This window comes from Anarrhichthys ocellatus, unplaced genomic scaffold, assembly GCF_004355925.1.
Source record: "Anarrhichthys ocellatus isolate YVR2014 unplaced genomic scaffold, GSC_Weel_1.0 scaffold85, whole genome shotgun sequence".
Classification (NCBI taxonomy): Eukaryota; Metazoa; Chordata; class Actinopteri; order Perciformes; family Anarhichadidae; genus Anarrhichthys; species Anarrhichthys ocellatus.
In genome coordinates this window covers 334,390-352,900 of record NW_022280115.1, presented here as the reverse complement: position 1 = coordinate 352,900, position 18,511 = coordinate 334,390, and the positions used below count along the sequence as shown (strand labels likewise).

Sequence of the window (18,511 nt, the reverse complement as noted above, 5' to 3'; positions counted from 1 at the left end):
GAGAGAGAGAGAGAGAGAGAGAGAGAGAGAGAGAGAGAGAGAGAGAGTGAGAGAGAGAGAGAGAACATGTCATCGTGCAATAAAAACAAGTGACAGCACAGAAGGAGGGAGAGCGGGCTGAGAGTGCGTGAAGAGGCGGAGGAGAGCGTGGCGGCATTAAGCAGCTCGGAGATCAGTGGATGCTGACAGAAGCACAGCTGCTGATGGGAAGAGGGAGACAAGAGTGTCAAACAGAGCCGAGGCAGAGGAGGGGAGCAGATACACTGTCCACGCTCACTGTCACGGTGATTGGGATGGGAGGACGGCGGCGTCTCTGCAGCTACACATAGGCGGTAAGTTACCAGCACACACCTGCAAGCATCACAGTTTATCATCAGATTCAGTGAATGATATTTCAATAGGAGCCTCAGTGTAAATGTGTTTTTCTGAGATGTCAATATTCTCTGCAAATGTCAGACCAAACTCATATTCAAAATGAAGAAACAAATATGGTTGTTTTGTCATTTTTACGGCCGATATTTAATACATCATTCCATCAGTGACATCTCATAACTGCATGTCTACAACATCTTTGTAATTGCTGTCAAAATGCTGCTATAATGCTGCGTGTAAGACTAGTGTTCTTTGAAGTACAGAAAATAACAAGTAAATAATAAGTTATTGATCATATTTATACAAGGGGGTTCCAGGGGAACACAAACTTAAACATGTCTTTGTCTGTGTGTATAAATGTCATTCAATCAATTTGAATGTTTAAATATTACAAATGCAAGGCACACCGACAGTACATCTGTATATAGATACATTCATCTTTCAAATCACATGTATAGCACCATGAATCTTGCCCAGTTGAATGAGATGTAAATAAATAAATTAGGCTCTGAATGATGTATGAACAAACCCCTCGGTAATAGCCTTCAGAATATAGATAAGAATTAAACCGAAAAGTTTGGCGTATGTAAGTGCTGCTGAAGTGTAGATTTCAGTCTCAGAGTCTGAGGAGAAAGAGATAATTTAGAGTAATTAGAAACTAATAGATATCACCATGAAACCTCCCCAGAAAGAAGACCTGCTATTTTCAATAGATATAATACAGTTAATAAATATACACAGAGTTGCAGTCTAATACAACAGCAGTTATGTGTTGAAAGAATCATTCCGGAGGATGTAGTTTGTGGTACTGTTGAACTGTATTGCGTTATGCAGAGAGGTGTTTTTGCTATTTAGCCTTCCCTTGTTGATATAATTGGAGCAGACAAAATAATGGAAACAGCATTTATTGCAGGTGGTGTATAACTACACCCGTGTAGTGTCGTCCCTCCACCAATAAGGTGCGGACTGGATGCAGCGCGACAGGAGAAATCCAGGGTGGATGAAGCACTCGCTGGGCCACTTGCTGTTGCACCTGAAGCTTGTTGCTGTCAGCTTCTATCCTTGTATGTGTGTTATGGTGGCTGGACAGTACGGGAAACATGTCCAGAGAGTTTATAGTGACACTCCTCACCGCTGAAGGAAATGAACGACTGGGAAATAAATTCATTTTGTCAAGCAAAAATGCTGAATAATCCCCATTTCCAGCTTTTCTTTTGTCTGATTCCCAGAAAATTTACAAGAATAAAACCTTGGATATATTATTTATATTAGTGTTGAACATTAAAGGAAACATGTATATGTGTCTTTCTGACCTCTTGTCAGAGTGAACATTGGAAACAGTATAACGGTATAACAGTATTACGGTATAACAGTATTGCAGTATTACGGTATTACAGTGTTACGGTACTATGGGATTGTGGTATTACAGTATAAGGGAATTACGCTATAACGGTATGAAGGTATAACAGTATTATGGTATAACGCTATTAAGATATACTGGTATAACGGAATTACGGTATTAGGGTATAATGGAATAACGGTATTACAGCATACCAAGGTATTTAGAAACCCTGACGGTGTGATTTTCATGAATACTATGAATTGGTTTGATACTGTATTGATGTGATGTATTGATGTGCATGGCGCGCCACCAGAGGTCAGTCTCTGATGGGGGAACAGGGAGCCGAGCGGAAAGATGTGGGGATAACGTGATGAGGCTAGTAAAACATGTTCTCCAACAATAGGAGCCGCTTATAGCCACATTTTACAACAAATTAAATTTTACAACAGGTCAACAGAGTTTTCGCTCACAAATGTACAACTTTGTAATCACAGAGAATATTCAAGTTGTTTTCCTCATGAATTTGTGATTTTTTTTTTTACCACTTTAATCTCAGAGGTTTTTTTCAGAATACTTCCCCTCTCCCCTGCCTCCATAATTCATTAATTCCTGAATGAAAATAATCGTGATTTGACGCCCTAAATGAAACCGCTAATTGATTATCAGATACTCCGCGGTTATATATCTCGCCAAATCTTCAATCTGTATAGCGGCACAATCATTACATGAATCTCGTGATCATTTTCTACCCACTGAGGCATAGTAACATCAGGCAGCTGCTTTTAGGGGGTTTGGATAGAAATTCAACACAACAGCATCATGTAGAAAGCCCAGCAGAGTTACACAGCAGCTGTTCACCCTGAGCAGCACCACTGAGTCATTTTCAAAATCTCTGCACCGTAGGCAGAGAAAGCAGGCAGGTCAGATGTCACAATCATCTTCTGGAATCTGTCTGTCTGTGGTTGTTAGAGAGACAGTGGGTACTCCAAATCTCAGGCAGTGCCAGTGCTACCTCAACACGTGCAGCATGGCAGTTAGCTTATTGATCAGCTGATCACTTATATTGACAGACGAGAGTGGTACGATATATACAGCACTGTAAATATCCAGCGTTTTCTGCTGAGATCTTACGTCTCTGGGATCCAGGACTGCAGCCAGCATTTCACTATTACTGAGGAGGTGGTGAGTCACGTCAAAGTCAATTTTAGTCAAAACAAAAGAGACAGTTATAGGAACATCCCCAAAAAAGATATGTTAATTTATGAGTTTCTCTAAGTTTCCTATTAAAAGAGCTGTCGACCACATGCTTTCAGTGTTATCAAGCTATTGAATGGGTTCCTCTCTCTACCAGCGGTACCTGCAGGCAGTGAATCACATCAGAGGGAGGAGAACAGACGGAACACAGAGGACAAAAGGAATGACTGACGTCTGTGTTCGGCATTCTTTATAAACTTCATATTTGAAATATTCAATTCTAATCCAGTTCTGAATTTAAAGACGACCTGGCTGACCAAGGAAATATACAGCTTAAATGCACACTTCAATATTTGTCTATTTATCGTAAGTCATATTGTCATGGAGTTATTAAACAATGTAATCGCATATCGCAGATTTTTCTAAACCTAACCAAATAAAGCTCTAACGTAAGTTCAGCCAGGAAGACTATCCTTGCACCTTTTGGCTTGTAGTCCTCTGTCTCTAATACGACTTCCGCACTCTAGCGGCACATTCTCAATTCCAGCTGTCATTGTCAGAAGCGTTCGGGCTGATATCTTCCCTCACGATCGGGATGCTGACATAAATGAATCGGCTTCCATCTCATCTGCAACTCGCCGCAGCGCTCGGATTGCTGCCCGACAAGAGGAAGCCGGTCCCGAAATACTAGAGATGCTAACTGCTCAAGGCATCAATCCGGCTCTGGGTTTAGACCTCTCGCAGCCTCAAAGCCTGGCTAACGAAGTGGGTCATGGATCACCAGCCCGCGACGAGCCCCCACCGCAGCTCACGGACGCAAACGTGCAAAGAAAACGCATCATTCAGCTCCTCAAGCTAAACGCAAGGCCACCGCCACCAGATCTGCTCATCCCGACCAGCCTCTGGCCCTCTCAGCAACCCTACAGTCTCTGGTAAATCTAGGCTAAAGATGCCCGCCTCCAGTCTCGAGAGAACAACCAAGCGTCATCTTCCTCGGCAAGGCGCTATGCCTCTCAAAACCTGCAGTTCATGCACCAGCACCCCAGCAAGCAATCTCCCCCACATATGGCCTAATCATCCCTCAGCATTCCCTGGCCTCTGCCATCCCTACTCCCTTGCCAGGTACGCCATATGTTCCCTCTGAATCTAACACTTCTCCACGCTTAAGATCAAAAATCTTGCAGGGAAAAGACATCAACCTCATCAGCCTCATACTGACATCTCCCGAGTCTGAAGGTAAAGTCACCCCTGGCGAGAATTTCACTGCGCTCAGCTAACCCAAGATTGTCAAGAGACATGGCAATCGGTGAACTCGTAGTCGCTTTCAGCATTTTTCGCGATGTAATATGCCGCGTCTACCATGAACGCTGACAAGAACTGGACTCTTATTTAGCGCTGATTGGCAACCTTAACCCGATTTCATGATCTGATATTTCCCTCAATAACGTTTATTATGAATACAATTAAAGTCAGAGAGAGCTGGAGAGATGAAACACTTTTTACATCATCTATCATCATTTCATTCAGTCACATGAGGCTGATCGTTCCTGAGTGTTTGATGAGTTGTATCATTTAAGTTTAACCTGAAACATGCAGCCTGTAGTCATATTCTGGGTTAATTAATAATAATTCATAAATAAGACGATCGCATTCCGCCGTTAGAAATCGATCCTGCGTTTATAAACAGAACAAAGAACACAGTTTGTTAACAGACTACAGAGAGAAACACCTCTACAGTGGTGATTACTGTATGTCTTTATTAGTTATTAGTATTATTAGTTACTATTATTAAAACCTCTTCCCACTCCTGCATAATTTGCCTAAAACGCCTATCAACCGCGTACCCAAAGTAAACTGACAGCTCTTATTGAACCATTGGGAGTACATGTATGGTTTTAGTCTTTATTGAACGGTAACACTCTGAAGTTTCTTCACAAACTGTCAGAATCACCGTAAGTGCTATTAGCATTGAGCTATGGCGTTTTCAGCACAGTGAAAGAGAAGCATTTTATTTCCGCCTGGATTTGTTTTGACCAACAGATGGCAGCAGCTATCTATGGCTGGGACTTACAGGCTTGAAAAGACTCTCATTCCACAGCCAACAGTCAGGGCGCCTAGTGTAAGTTAAAACTTGATAACAATACGACAGAAAATTGATATTTTACACGTGGTTTACGAGTGCAGCCGCGTAAAAATGCATTTGGAAGCTCGATGCATATACTACGTGCTCGAAATTCAAACTATAGTTTATTTATGTCGATGTATGGATAACTATATCATATTTAACCATTATCAACTTTCACAGATTTCTGAAAATTCTCATGAACCAGACTTTAGTCTTCATGCTCTGTCCCAAGAGCTTGACTCATGGTTTCCAGTTCAGGTTAGAAAACTTTCCCAGCATTCAATCTGATAAATCTGCATATCCCTGGCTTCGTAATTTCATTGGCTATGTGGCGCCTGAGTTTGAACAGGATCTGTTGGGATTGGCTCGAGCTATACCCAAAGAAGTGGGGCGGGCATTGTCTTTCAAAGCGGACTCTCGTTGGCTGTTCCAGACTGTGGCCGGGCTATAGAAGCTCCTATTGGGTCAAATGAGGTGTCAATCTAACCGGCGGAATGCAGGCTCCATTTTGTGATGAAAATCTCCGCTCTGTTGACACGGAACGTGAAGTTATGCCCGAAATATGATCGCGAGTTATATCTGCTGGCTAATTTGAAATGATGCAACAGCCCCCCGTGGGTCTTTATGGACGTACTAATGTGTTTTGGACTAAATCTTTTACTGGATCCGATCGAGTGGACCCTTAGCCACCAAGCAAGACCGTTTTTGCTGGACTAGCATGCACGAGGGGGACGTTATGAATCATAATCGGTGAGTCACGGCGATATTTTATCGGCTATTTTGTGCTTGTTTGACAGAGACGTTAACTGTACCTGCTATTGTTATTGTATCTTGAAATGGTTTGCATAAATCGAATTACAAGAACCGTAGCTTTCTAATGAGATATCACATATTAATACTCATCGTTACAGGGCAGTTGTGTGCATAACACAAATATGCAGTTATCACTGCATATGCATATGCAGTATGTCAAGAGGTACAGTGATCATGTGAACAGACACAAACTTCTCAAAAGTCTCTCCAGCTGTTAAATCTGACTGACAACTGATCCAGCTGTGATCATCAGCCACCGTCATCAGAAACAGACGTCGCTTCAAGGACGTCTCATGTCTCTTAACCCTACATGTCATCATTCACCCATTCACACCTGTAGCGTGAACGGGTCTTGCCCTCGCACCTAACACGTTGGCAACTCCGTTAATAGTCCGACCAACCTTCGTGGGTTTTAGTGTCCCACAGAGGTGTCAGAAAAATACCTTCGGCCTTTTATCTCACCCCGTAGCTGAGTCGTTAGGATTTCGGAATTATTGTCTTTCTGAGTCTCGTACGGCTGCGCCCTAGGCGCTCTCAGTAGGATGTAACCCTAACACCCAGTATGAGTAGTTATGTCGATCGGCTATACTTTACTATTGCCTATTTTATGTTTCTCACCATTTTGACTAACACTGCCAAGTCTTCACCCAGGGAACTTACCTTAAGTTCCTCTGGTAGTGTCACGGGGCATGATGAGGACTCAAACGCAGACAGTCAGGTGTAGTGAAAAAAGGGTTTTAATGAATAACCAAAAACAAACAGGGAATCCAAGGACAAGACAAAAGACGAGGGGGGAAATCCGGCAGGACAAGGCAGGGCAGGCAGACTGGGAAACCAGGGCTGGAGGTCGTTGCAGCACGGAGGCGGCAGCGGCTGGGACTGGAGATCGCTGCTGTTTGGAGACGGCGGCGGCCGGAGGTCGCGGAGGCGGCCGGGACTGGAGGTAGCTGCGGTTCGGAGATGGTGGCGGCCGGGACTGGAGGTCGCTGCGGTTCGGACACGGCGGCGGCCGGGACTGGAGGTCGCTGCGGTTCGGACACGGCGGCGGCCGGGACTGGAGGTCGCTGCGGTTCCGAGACGGCGGCGGCCGGAACTGGAGGTCGCTTCTGTTCCGAGACGGCGGCTGGAGCTGGAGGTTGCTGCTGCACTGAGGCGGCCGGGTCCGGGGATAGCTGCTGCCCTGAGGCGACAGCTGGAGTCGTCTGGATCGCCGACCGGACACGGGGAGCTGGAGTCGGTCGGACCGCCGACAAGACACAGGGAGCTGGAGTCGGTCGGACCGCCGACAAGACACAGGGAGCTGGAGTCGGTCGGACCGCCGACAAGACACAGGGAGCTGGAGTCGGCTGCAGCCCAGCGGGAGCGGGGATTGGCTGCGGCCCAGCGGGAGCGGGGGATAGCTGCGGCCCAGCGGGAGCGGGGGATAGCTGCGGCCCAGCGGGAGCGGGGGATAGCTGCGGCCCAGCGGGAGAGGGAGTCTGACCCTTCCTCTGCCTCCTTCGAGGGTTGAAAGGGATGTCCATTATGTCACGGTCTGCCTTCTGGACACTCCGAGGTCCTCCAAAGGCCAGACGGGTTCCCATAAACTGTTCGTACCAGTCGGGGAGACGGCACTCCACACCGGGGTCTGCTGAGTCCATTCTGGGCCAGATCATTCTGTCACGGGGCATGATGAGGACTCAAACGCAGACAGTCAGGTGTATTGAAAAAAGGGTTTTAATGAATAACCAAAAACAAACAGGGAATCCAAGGACAAGACAAAAGACGAGGGGGAAAATCCAGCAGGACAAGGCAGGGCAGGCAGACTGGGAAACCGGGAACAGGACGAGCAAAACAGGCGGGTGGGTAGGAACACAAAACAATGATCTGGCAGTGGGTGTGTGTGAGGCAGGGGTTTAAATAGTGAAGGAGGCAGAGTGAGCAGGTGAGCGTAATGAACTGATGAGGTGAGTGTGACTGGAAGGTGCACTGAATGAACTGATTGAGTGAGGAGCTACAGAAAGAAACACACAAAGACACAGAACACACAGGGCAAAGCCTAATCGTGACAGGTAGAATCGCTCGTCACCTGTATCACACGTTTCAGGGACAGGGGAAGAGGGTTAAACTAGTCTAAAGAACCAGAGTCTTTAGTTTGGGTCCCAGACACTTACAAATGGTAAGGCTGTGGTTTTATTAAAGTTTTCTCATAACAGTCACATACAACAATTTCAAGTCAATGTCTTAGTGGTACAAAAGCTAATAGTCACTGTAAGTTGTCTTCTGATAGCAGAAGTGTCTTACAGAGTCTTCTATTAAAGAAGTATAGTCTAGTGCAGTGGTTCTCAAACTTTGTCACGCCCCACTTTGGGAGAGGAAAAATGTTCATGCCCCACCGCCCCAACACAATTTTAACAGAATGGTCCATGTTGAACTTTTATTGAAATAACATTTTGTGACTCCTCCATCTGTGCTTTTTCAAATAATAGAATAAAGAAAATTGCAATCACTTTCAAGTAAACCAGATTGCTCCATCAGACAAAAACAAACACAATGTGCAATCACTTAGAACAATGGAAATAAAGTTCTCTCTGTGCAAAAAATAACTAATATTTGGCATAAATAGCTTATTGTGGCTGCAATTAACCTATTTTGCACCGAATATCTTTTCAAGACAATAACAATAAAGTGCAACCTATGCAAAACTAAACTAAATGAGTGTAGGTATGTGTGAGCCATCAAGTTTTATCAGTATTAGTGGCTGCAATGAGCTGCTTTCCACTACAGATCTTTTTAAAACGGGGTTGCAGAGTTGATACGGCCACTCTCAATTCATGCTCAATGTTGAGCTTAGATCTATATTTTGTTCTGAGAGAGGCAACAGCAGAAAAGCCGGTCTCACAGAGGTAGGATGTTGCGAAGGGAAGCAGAATGCCCACAGCCCTCTGTCCGATGAGTGGATGCTCCCTCTGCACACCGAGCCAGAACTCACTCAGTGTTTGAGCTGTAAACCTCAGCCTCCAGGTAGAGTCGGACGTCATCTCGATAAACTGGTCCTCTTCAGCCGAGCTGAAATCAGCAGGTGCTGATCAGCAGAAGGGATCTTTCACCCAGTCATACTGAGCACTGTTGTGTGGTAAGTATTTTTGAAAGTATCCTCTCATGGAAGAGATGTGCTCTTTGAGACAAGGAATCACTGTGGTGGCATCCAAATCACTGGTTTCAGCAAATTCACTCAGATTCTCAAAGGAATCAATATTCCCTTATATCTCCAGCTTCCGAGTGAAACCGCTGATCTTGTCTGCCAGGTGAGGAAGGTGCTGGTCTTTGCCTTGAAGATGCCTTATTTGTTCATTCAGCTTTCCAAATATGTCACTGAGATAGGCCAGTTTCATCAGAAATTCTTCATCAGCCAACTTGCCTGCAAATTAATAATTAATATTAAATTAATAAATTTGACTACAAAAAGTATATGCATGAGTAACGTTACAAAGATAAAATAAATGATAAACTGAGTCCACCTCCTCTTTTCAGAATATGTGTATGGATAATATGTGTACAATTTCAATTGACGGATGTTTAACGTTGTAAAAACAAAAGTGAAAAACTTGCCTGCAAATCCATCCATACGTCCATCCTCCTCCAGACACACCCTCCTTTCCTTTCTGAGCTCAAAGACTCGCGACAACACTTTACCACTTCACCGAGCTTCGCTGTGAAACAGCACAGCTCAATGTTCCGCTCCCATCTCCTCAGAGTGCGGAAAACAGTCATGCTTTCAGGGGACTTGTTTTTCATGAAATTGACCACGCTGATAGCATCGGTGAAAACCTCGTTTAGTTCACGGCTTATCTGTCTTGCTGCTAGCGCTTCTCTGTGTATGACACAGTGTGTCCATTACGCATTTGGAGAGAGAGTCTTTATCAGCGCCTGCAAGCCCTTCTTTTTCCCTGCCATGGTCTGCGCACCATCTGTGCAGAAACACACACAATTCTCTCATTTCAGCCCGTGTTCTGTCAGGTCCAGAAGCCTAAAGAGCTCATCAGCTGTTGCTCTGCCTGCAACGTACTTGCAAAACAGCAAATCCTCACTCAGTGAGTCCGATGTGACAAAGCGAACATAAGCAATAAGCAAGCAGTCTTTATTGCTGTCAGTAGCCTTGTCCACTTGTAAGGCAAAACGTGTGTCTGTCAGATGTTCAGTGAGTTGTTCCTCGAGATCACTTGAAATGTCACTTATTCGTCTTGCAACTGTGTCAGTCTTCAATTTTGCAGCGCTCGTCTCATCAAGTATCGTTGAAACCATATCGAGAGCTGCAGGGAGCTCCTCGCCGATGGTGTGTGGTTTCTTGCACTGCGCAAAAGTATTTTTGTATGCGACCTTGTATGACGCCAGTTGTGCTTTGTTTGTTACTGATGTCACTTTTACAAAGTGATTTGCCTGCTTGCTTGTATTCACTTTACAATAAATCACCTCTGGCCAGATCATCCTCCACATAACTACACACTGCTACACTGTTGTTTGCTGGTGGTTGATTTTTGCACTACTGCTTTTCACCTAGTTAGTTAATTTAACACTATTCTATTTCATTGTATATACTGTGCATTTTTGTTGTTTTATCTTATATATTCTATATTCTGATATTTAATTTGTCCTACTCTATTATTCTATTGTATATATTGTGCATTTTTTAATACTTAATATTTTGGTTACTGTTACTTTGCTTCTTGCAATGGCGTAGGTTTGCATAGGGTCCATAGGGACTAGTCACGACCAAAGTTTGGGAAAGACACAATTGTCCCCACCAATATTTTGGTAATTTGAATTGCCTGTTAGAAAAAATAATTTTGCACAATATATTTGCAAACTCATTCGTATTATTATTATTATTGCTGGGCAAGTTAACGCGTTATTATCGCGTTAACGCATTCATTAATTAATTAACGCCGACAATTATTTTATAGAGCGTTTTTTTTTAATTTTGAAAGCCCGTTGCTCACTGGCAGTGGTGGAGGAATGGAGACTACTGGACATCGCTGCGGTAAAGTCAGCAGACACTCAGATCTCCGTGGTCAACTCAGCAGACACTTACATTTTAGTGCACCTATATGCTGAAATTCACTAAACGCATTTAAACGGCACAGATCGGGAGCGAGCGAAGAACTTTGAAAGTTAGCGGAAAGATTAACGTGAGACAACATCCGGTTTCTTCAGACGAACATCCGGTTTTCAGAATAAGATGCCAACAAAGTATGAATTATATTCACATTAAGTATAAAACATGCTACCTGCATCTCGTGAGTTAAAGGGAAAATACACCTAAATTGTGCCTAAGGTGTCTTTATTCTTTGATCGCTGGGTAACCATAAGTACCTTGGAGTTACAGCATTATATTGATGAACAGTAGAGCTGCATTCACATGCTCTGACTCATGAAGACACAAGACAGACATATTTGCTGAAACGTGCTGAAACATTTTATTCCTGTTGCACAGCAGTGGAACGTTTCACGTACAGTCACACACTGAGCAGAGATAGTGAAGAGATAGAACTGCTACTGTGTAAAGGGAATACTGCTGCTAAAAAGCACCTGCTTTGTTTAAAGTGTTTGCAAACCAAATGTTATTGCCCTTTTGTTCATATAGCAGTACTTTTAAAATAAAAGTGCGCAATACACTACTTTTGAATCATTATTGAACTTTGCCATAATGAGATTAATCGCAAAAAATCCATGCGATTAATCGCGATTAAAAATTGTAATCTTTGCCCAGCACTACTAATAATTGCATAAAGGAGGAAAGCACTTTATTTATAGCCTATTAAGTGCTGCAGAATAGCTATATTTTTTTAATTTTTTGGCTGCACAACTGGGAAAAGTTTTAGATATATAATATCTGTATATTGGCATTTTAGCAGAACGTTTTTTATTCATATATCTTATTATTTATTTTTATTATTATTTATTTGGTGCAGAATACTGTTTTGTATTTAAACAAAGTTTTTATTACTGTTATGTTTAAATCAGTTCCAAGTTACACAAATGTTAATATATTTTAATAAAGTTTGCCTGTTCAACATAATATCAACTAAGTTTTTATATGGCGGGGGGGCTGGCAGTGTCCCTACCAATGCTGAGACCAAACCTACGCCCTTGGCTTCTTGGTATGTCTTGCTGCTGTAACATACAAATTTCCCCCTGGGGATGAATAAAGTACATATCTATCTATCAAGTTTCCTCTGAAATAACTCCAGTGGCTTATCGATGTAATATCTCCAAGTGTCTTTTTAATTAGTTGGGTTTCATACTATCCGCAGCTAGAGTTTTCAGACATAAAACACAGACTGGTCTCTCCTCATCTCCTACCGCATTCACTGTGAGACCCAGAGCAAGAGAGGCATCATATTTTCTTCTTGGCGGCTTGCTGTTTGTCTCGGATGCATCGCCTGCGGTTGCTTTTCTTTTCCCCCCTGCCAAATGTCTTGGCCGTCGCAAGCGTAACCTGTTAATGGCGTAACGTAAACATTTACACGAAAGTACAGGCATTTCGCCATGTATTTATTAATGACTTAGTTTTATGTCCGTGTACTTTGTGAAATTCTCAATAAAGTTCTTGAAATAAAATAATTCTGCATTTCCCCCTGCGCCCCACAGTTTGAGAAATACTGGTCTAGTGTAACATCCAGACCTGCGATTTAGAGGACTTTGGATTAGATCATTTTTATTGAATGACATCTGTTCCTCATTAAATTAAGTAAGGGTTCAACAATTCTCACAACTCGGAGATTTAAACAACAAAACAAACTAAAAATCAAGACAAAATCAGATATTTGCTTTGTTTTGCACATTACTAAAGGAATGAATCCCACATCCTCCATATCAACCTGGCGACTGTGGCTAAGTGGAGAGCAGGGCCGTCCTTCAATCAGAGGATCGGCGGTTCAATCTGGCTCTGGCTCCGCTAGTTGCATGTCGATGTGTCCTTGAGCAAGACACTTAACCCCAGAAATTGCTCAAAAAATTGCTGTGCCTACAGTGTGGAAATGTGATAGGATCTGATTTGTAAGTCGCTTTAGATAACAGCGTCTGCTAAATGACTAATGTATCAAACAGGCCTCCTCCATAAGTCTGTAAACCTGATTCCTATTCTCTCAATACTCAAAAACGAAGAAGCAGGCACAGGCAGCTCCATTCTCATATGTCAGACCACAGAACATATAAAATAATTAATCATACGTCATCATTTATAGGTTCCTTGTCTCAAACTACTTTGTTGAATAACAAAATGCATGAAACAAACTTCCTGTAGAAGAGAGCACAAATACACAACTTCCTACAGAGTTTGAGCACAGTGAATCGCAAGCTAAATCTGTACCAGGTCTGAATGGCGAGAGTCGATCAGAGGAGAGCGAACAGTTCCCAGCTGTCGATGTGAAACATGGATCGTTCTTCACTCCCTTATCATATAAGGAAAACAATAACGTTACTATGTCTTCCCCCCCTGACTCACAGCTAATCCACGCGGTGAGATTTTAACAACAGAGTGTTGTTGTTGTTGTGGCCCAGATTAACTCTCGCTTGGTGCAGCAGCCGCGACGTTACCTGAAGTTGTAACGACAAAACTCTGGAGTTAAAAAATATAATAAAGCGATAGGTTGTGTGAAGAGTCACCATTTCCTGTCGGGATAACTCACTTTCAGTCACAGGTTGTCACGTTCTCTCAGGTTTAGCTAAGACTCAAGCGCAGACACAGACACTGGAGACGAGGTGAAGTTTAAAAGTAAAGTTTTTTACTTGTCACCCAAAAAAGTCATAAACAAAAACTTAAAGCGACTCCAACAGGGAGCGGGCAAAAAATCCAAACTGAAATAAAAAGAGGCAAAGTCACAAAAAAGGCAAAGGTACCAACCAGGAGCAAACACGAGGGCCAAACGCTGAAGCAAGGAGCAGACAATGCTGGAACAGACAGGGGGAACGAACAAGGATGATCTGACAACCAGAACAGGAAAAGCAGGGGAGTATATGTGTGGGGTGATGAGAAGATTGAAGGCAGCTGGGTGGACTGGGCAGGTGAGTAGGATGAGTGTAATTCAGAGGAAACACACACACAGACACAGGAACACAGGAACACAAGGGGCAAAGCCTAAACCGTGACACAGGTACAGCGACACGCTATCCACCTGATCTCACGTTGGCGCTGAGGAAGAACTCGGAGGAGAAAACAGACTCTGGGGCAACAAAGTTGTTTCTGCGAAACTCACTCCATCAGCCTGCTCACAACAGTGGTGGGAAGTACACGAGTAGTGCAATTTTAGGGTGCCAGTATTTAGTCCTTAGCATTTCCATTTCATGCTACTTTATACTTCTACTCTACTGGAGTGGACAAAATGAATTTAAAACGGAGTTGAAACTAGCTCCACCTCAAGTGACTACAACTGTAAAATGCTTCCCCTGCACTGATGCATCAGTATTGTAATAATGTAGTCATATCATGTACTAAATCAGTCATAGGGAAACTTTTACAGCTTAATCATTTACATGTTTTGATACTTTGCTGATAATATGTACTTTTGTTTGAGAGGGATTTTGAATGCAAGACTTTGGAGCATTTTCAGATTGTTCTATTGGTAAGATCTGAATTCTTAACACAACTGTGCATGTTTAACAATGTCAACTTCAAAATATGAGACTTGGTGTGCCTGCTGACATCTGATATTATAATAAATTAGGTGGCTGAGACGCAGAGCTGGTGGTTGCACTTATTTAAGTTCACATGACATGAAACTGCATCACCCAGCTAATCTTAATATTATGAGATCTCAGATGTAACAACAGGTTAACAACAGATCTCAGTCATTTCATCAGAGCACATTCATGCTGAAGAAGAGAAGAGATAGTCCAAACAGTTAGTCTACACAGGATAGGAGGCATTTCATATCAGGGGACTCGACTCATGGCTGAAGAAACAAAACCCGAAGTATGTTGAATGTTTACAATTTCAAGGAGCCGTTATCATTTATCATTTAATCTCTGCATATGTGAGCCCTGAGTATAATCTGTAAATATTATTCTTCAGTGCAGGGGTTACCAACCCCTTTGAAACGGAGAGCTACTTCAAGGGCACTGAGTAGTACGAAGGGCTACTTGTTTGATACAAACTATACTTTTAAAGCAAACAGGTTATATGTTGTAACGGTTATACTTTTATGCTTTCATACTTTTCTACAATCTTCTAACACACCCATTCATACACTGATGACAGGGGCTACCATGCAAGGAGCCATCTGCCCATCAGAACTATCTACTCATTCATACCCATTCACACAGCAGGAACAGCCTGCGGGAGCAATTTGGGGTTAAGTATCTTGCCCAAGGATACATCGACATGGACTTGCGGCGCTTGAAGGACGTATGACTTGAATACGAGCTTGTCATTGTTGCAGAACCCCTAGCACTGAAAGATAAATCAAAGAGTCCAGTAAGACTGGGATATGGTGTCCCACTAACAGTGACATATAGGGCTGCAATGAAGGAAATGGTTGGATGATGTCTACAGCTGATGATGTTTTAAGCTGGATCAGCTGATACCAAAGGTGACAATTTAATTCGATGCCAGTCTAGTGGTCATATCCAGATCCGCGGCTCCAAATTGCAGTTGGGAAACTTCTGGTTTTAGGTTTAGACAACAGCTGATAATAAGCGAAATACTTACAACTAGTGCAAGATTGTAGAGTTCAAGAAACAAATGAATTTAACGTTAAACAGGAAAACTGCCTGCAGTTAAATGGTTTCTGAGTGTTGCTAATGGTCGACACTTGATCCCTGGCTGTGTAATGATGATGATTTATCAACTTTCAGGCAGTCTTTTGCGATGCGTTTATTGCGGAAGTTCATATCTCGATGACAATCAAAATATGATTTAATTGTAAATGTACTTGTATTTGTCTAGTGCCTTTCTAATCTTCTAACCACTCAAAGCACTTTTATGTTATTCACCCATTAACACACACATTCACACACTGGCAGATGCTACCATGCCCATGATGCCTGGATTTCTGCCTTTGCCTCACATTACTAAAGGCTTAAATACTGTAACGTTGCTCTTATAAGTAGAAATATAAAATTTTAGGAGGTGGAAATATGCTAGTAACTATATACCAGTTTACTCAGGGATTTAACAACTTGCGGATATATATTGATACTTTCTACAGTGGTTTAAATCCTGGTTATACGATAATCAATGTTTGAATATTGAACAAAGAATTCTCAGTGATTATCAAATAGTATTTTTGCTTGATAAACCCATCCATCAGCATATCTGGGGAGTGCACGTGTGAGGCGGGAGTTGCTCAGTGGGTGTTAAAATTCTATTTTTAGATTTTATGACACAGAAAAGTCCCGAATGGTCGGCTTTATGTCAGCATTGGCCTGCAAGGTTCTGGGCTGATTTAAAACAGTAGATGGCATGTTGAGCCATTTTTAAGACTAAGACATGGTCTTCAAAGTCGACATGACATTTTTCTGGTTTCTTCGGGTGGTAAATGCCGTGATCCCTTGAACTTCTTCTATGTCACATCTTTTGAAGATTCCAGTTATGTACTTAGCATAATCTTCCTTGTAGCTCTCGAATTTATTCTTGAGATGGCCGAGACTGACCTCTGTGAGCTGTCTGCTATCAGGCATGTATGGCCTTTCATTAAGAGGCAATGGCATTTCATATTGTCCATGCTCATTTTTCTATATGCCTTCCATAAGTTTGTAGAGGAAGATGAGATCCTCTTGAGACACTGTGTTGTCATTCCCACTGAGTTCTTTTAACTCACTTTCTAATGCACGAATTGCAACATGGGGAGTTAATGGGAAAATCTCTTTTACAGCAACACAGTGACAAAGGCTGTTCCTCATACCTGTTTCGAGGAAAGGTGCTAAACGGCCAACTTTAATGCACATTACTGACTTTGCTTCTTCCCTGGAGTCTTTGTGCTTTCTCGCTTCATAGGTTTCTATGGATCGTGGTTATATGTGGACCCTGGTCCTTCCTCCTGCCATGGCCCTGCTATTACTGATACCATAAACGCACATTACTGACTTTGCTTCTTCACCGGAGTCTTTGTGCTTTCTCGCCTCGCAGGTTTTCCGTGGATCCTGGTTATACCTGGATCCTGGTCTTGCCTCCTGCCGTGGTTCTGTCATATGTATTGAATGTGTTGTAACTCTGTTATGTTGTTCATTCTGTACATATGGCATCTATTTTAGTTCTGTCCATCCCAATAGAGGGATCTCTCCTCTGTTGCTCTCCCTACGGTCTCTTCCTCTTTTCTCCCCGTTAAAGGGTTTTTTGGGAGAGTTCTTCCTGTTGTGATGTGAGGGTCCTGGGACAGATGATGTCGTATGTGTACAGATTATAAAGCCCTCTGAGGCAAATTTGTAATTTGTGATTTTGGGCTATACAAAAATAAATTGAATTGAATTGAATTGAACTACGCTCCACCTTATATCTGTTTGAACAGCTCATCATCTTTGCCATATCACTTGTTAAGGTGCTAATGCTCTGGAGCAGTTCTAACCTACAGAGACCTGCTTTACGACTGAAGAGCAGCGATACATTCAGGTTTACAGGTTTGTAGTGCTTTGTGTACACGGAGGGAGGTGGAGGTACGTATGTTGCTGAGCTGTAACCTCTCACACAGAGACCAGACAACTGTGTTCCTCTCCCATCGTGGTGGTTAGTTTTAGTTTCACTTGATCTTCATGACTCACCTCTTGATCGACGAAGGCGGTGTCACTTTGAGTGTCCAATAAAGCATATATGTTTTTCTTCGTATGGGTTTGCAGCAGATGACCCAAACTGGAACAATCATTGAACTACTAGCAGCATGTCCTTCCCTGGTAACATTAAACGACATAGCAGCTGTTTTCTCTCTGATATATTAATTTGTGTACTCACATGGCTTTGTCTTTCCACATCCTTGATGTAGTTGCCATCGTGAAGGCAGGTTGAGTGCATTCTCGTGTCACAGGTGAGGTGGCGACGACAACCCTTCACAATGTGACCTTGTTTCAAACTGCCACAACAGAGTTTATTGTCCTTAACATATGTACTTCTATCTTCCAGCTAACTTCTCTTGATTTTTGGAGCTGATGTGTGTTTTAGCATGGCTTGCTCTGTATTTGCTTGTCACAGTGTGCATCTGTTTTTATACAGAAGACACTAGCCATGTTCCTCTTGCTGTCCTTTAGATTCCTTTTAGTCACTGCACAACTCAAAGAACCAAGAGCATAGATGGAGCTGACTGGGTTGCAGGGAACTTCTGCTTCCAATAATAGAAATACAACACAATGTTTGAAACTGGGAAACTCTTTACATTCCATCGGTGCCTTTATAACCTGGTGGTTCCATCTGGCTGCTGACCAATCTGGCAGATTCTTCCAGGCCCTTTACATGAGGCATAGCTGGCAGATGAGCATTTATGAAGTCCGCAAAGACCCTTAGTCCTTCAGCATCTTCAGAAAGTATTTTTGGCCAGCTTGATAACGTCTGTCTGAATGCATTGTTACACTGCCATGAACTGTTTAAGCTTGTTGAGCGACACCAGAGGACGCAGGCAACATGGCTGTGATGGGTGTAGTATATACAGTATTTATATATATATATATATATATATATATATATATATATATATATATAT

General features: G+C 42.7%; 1 protein-coding gene across 1 annotated transcript in view; it reads left to right on the top strand.

The window, feature by feature from the left end:
• Positions 1-175: 175 nt before the first annotated feature.
• The window catches only part of LOC116398536 (protein Niban 1-like), a 33,512-nt gene continuing 15,176 nt past the window's right edge, over positions 176-18,511 (top strand). Inside the window, exon 1 of the mRNA XM_031874907.1 lies at positions 176-332. The gene's annotated coding sequence lies outside the window, so the exon portion shown is untranslated. The remainder of the gene's footprint in view (positions 333-18,511) is intronic.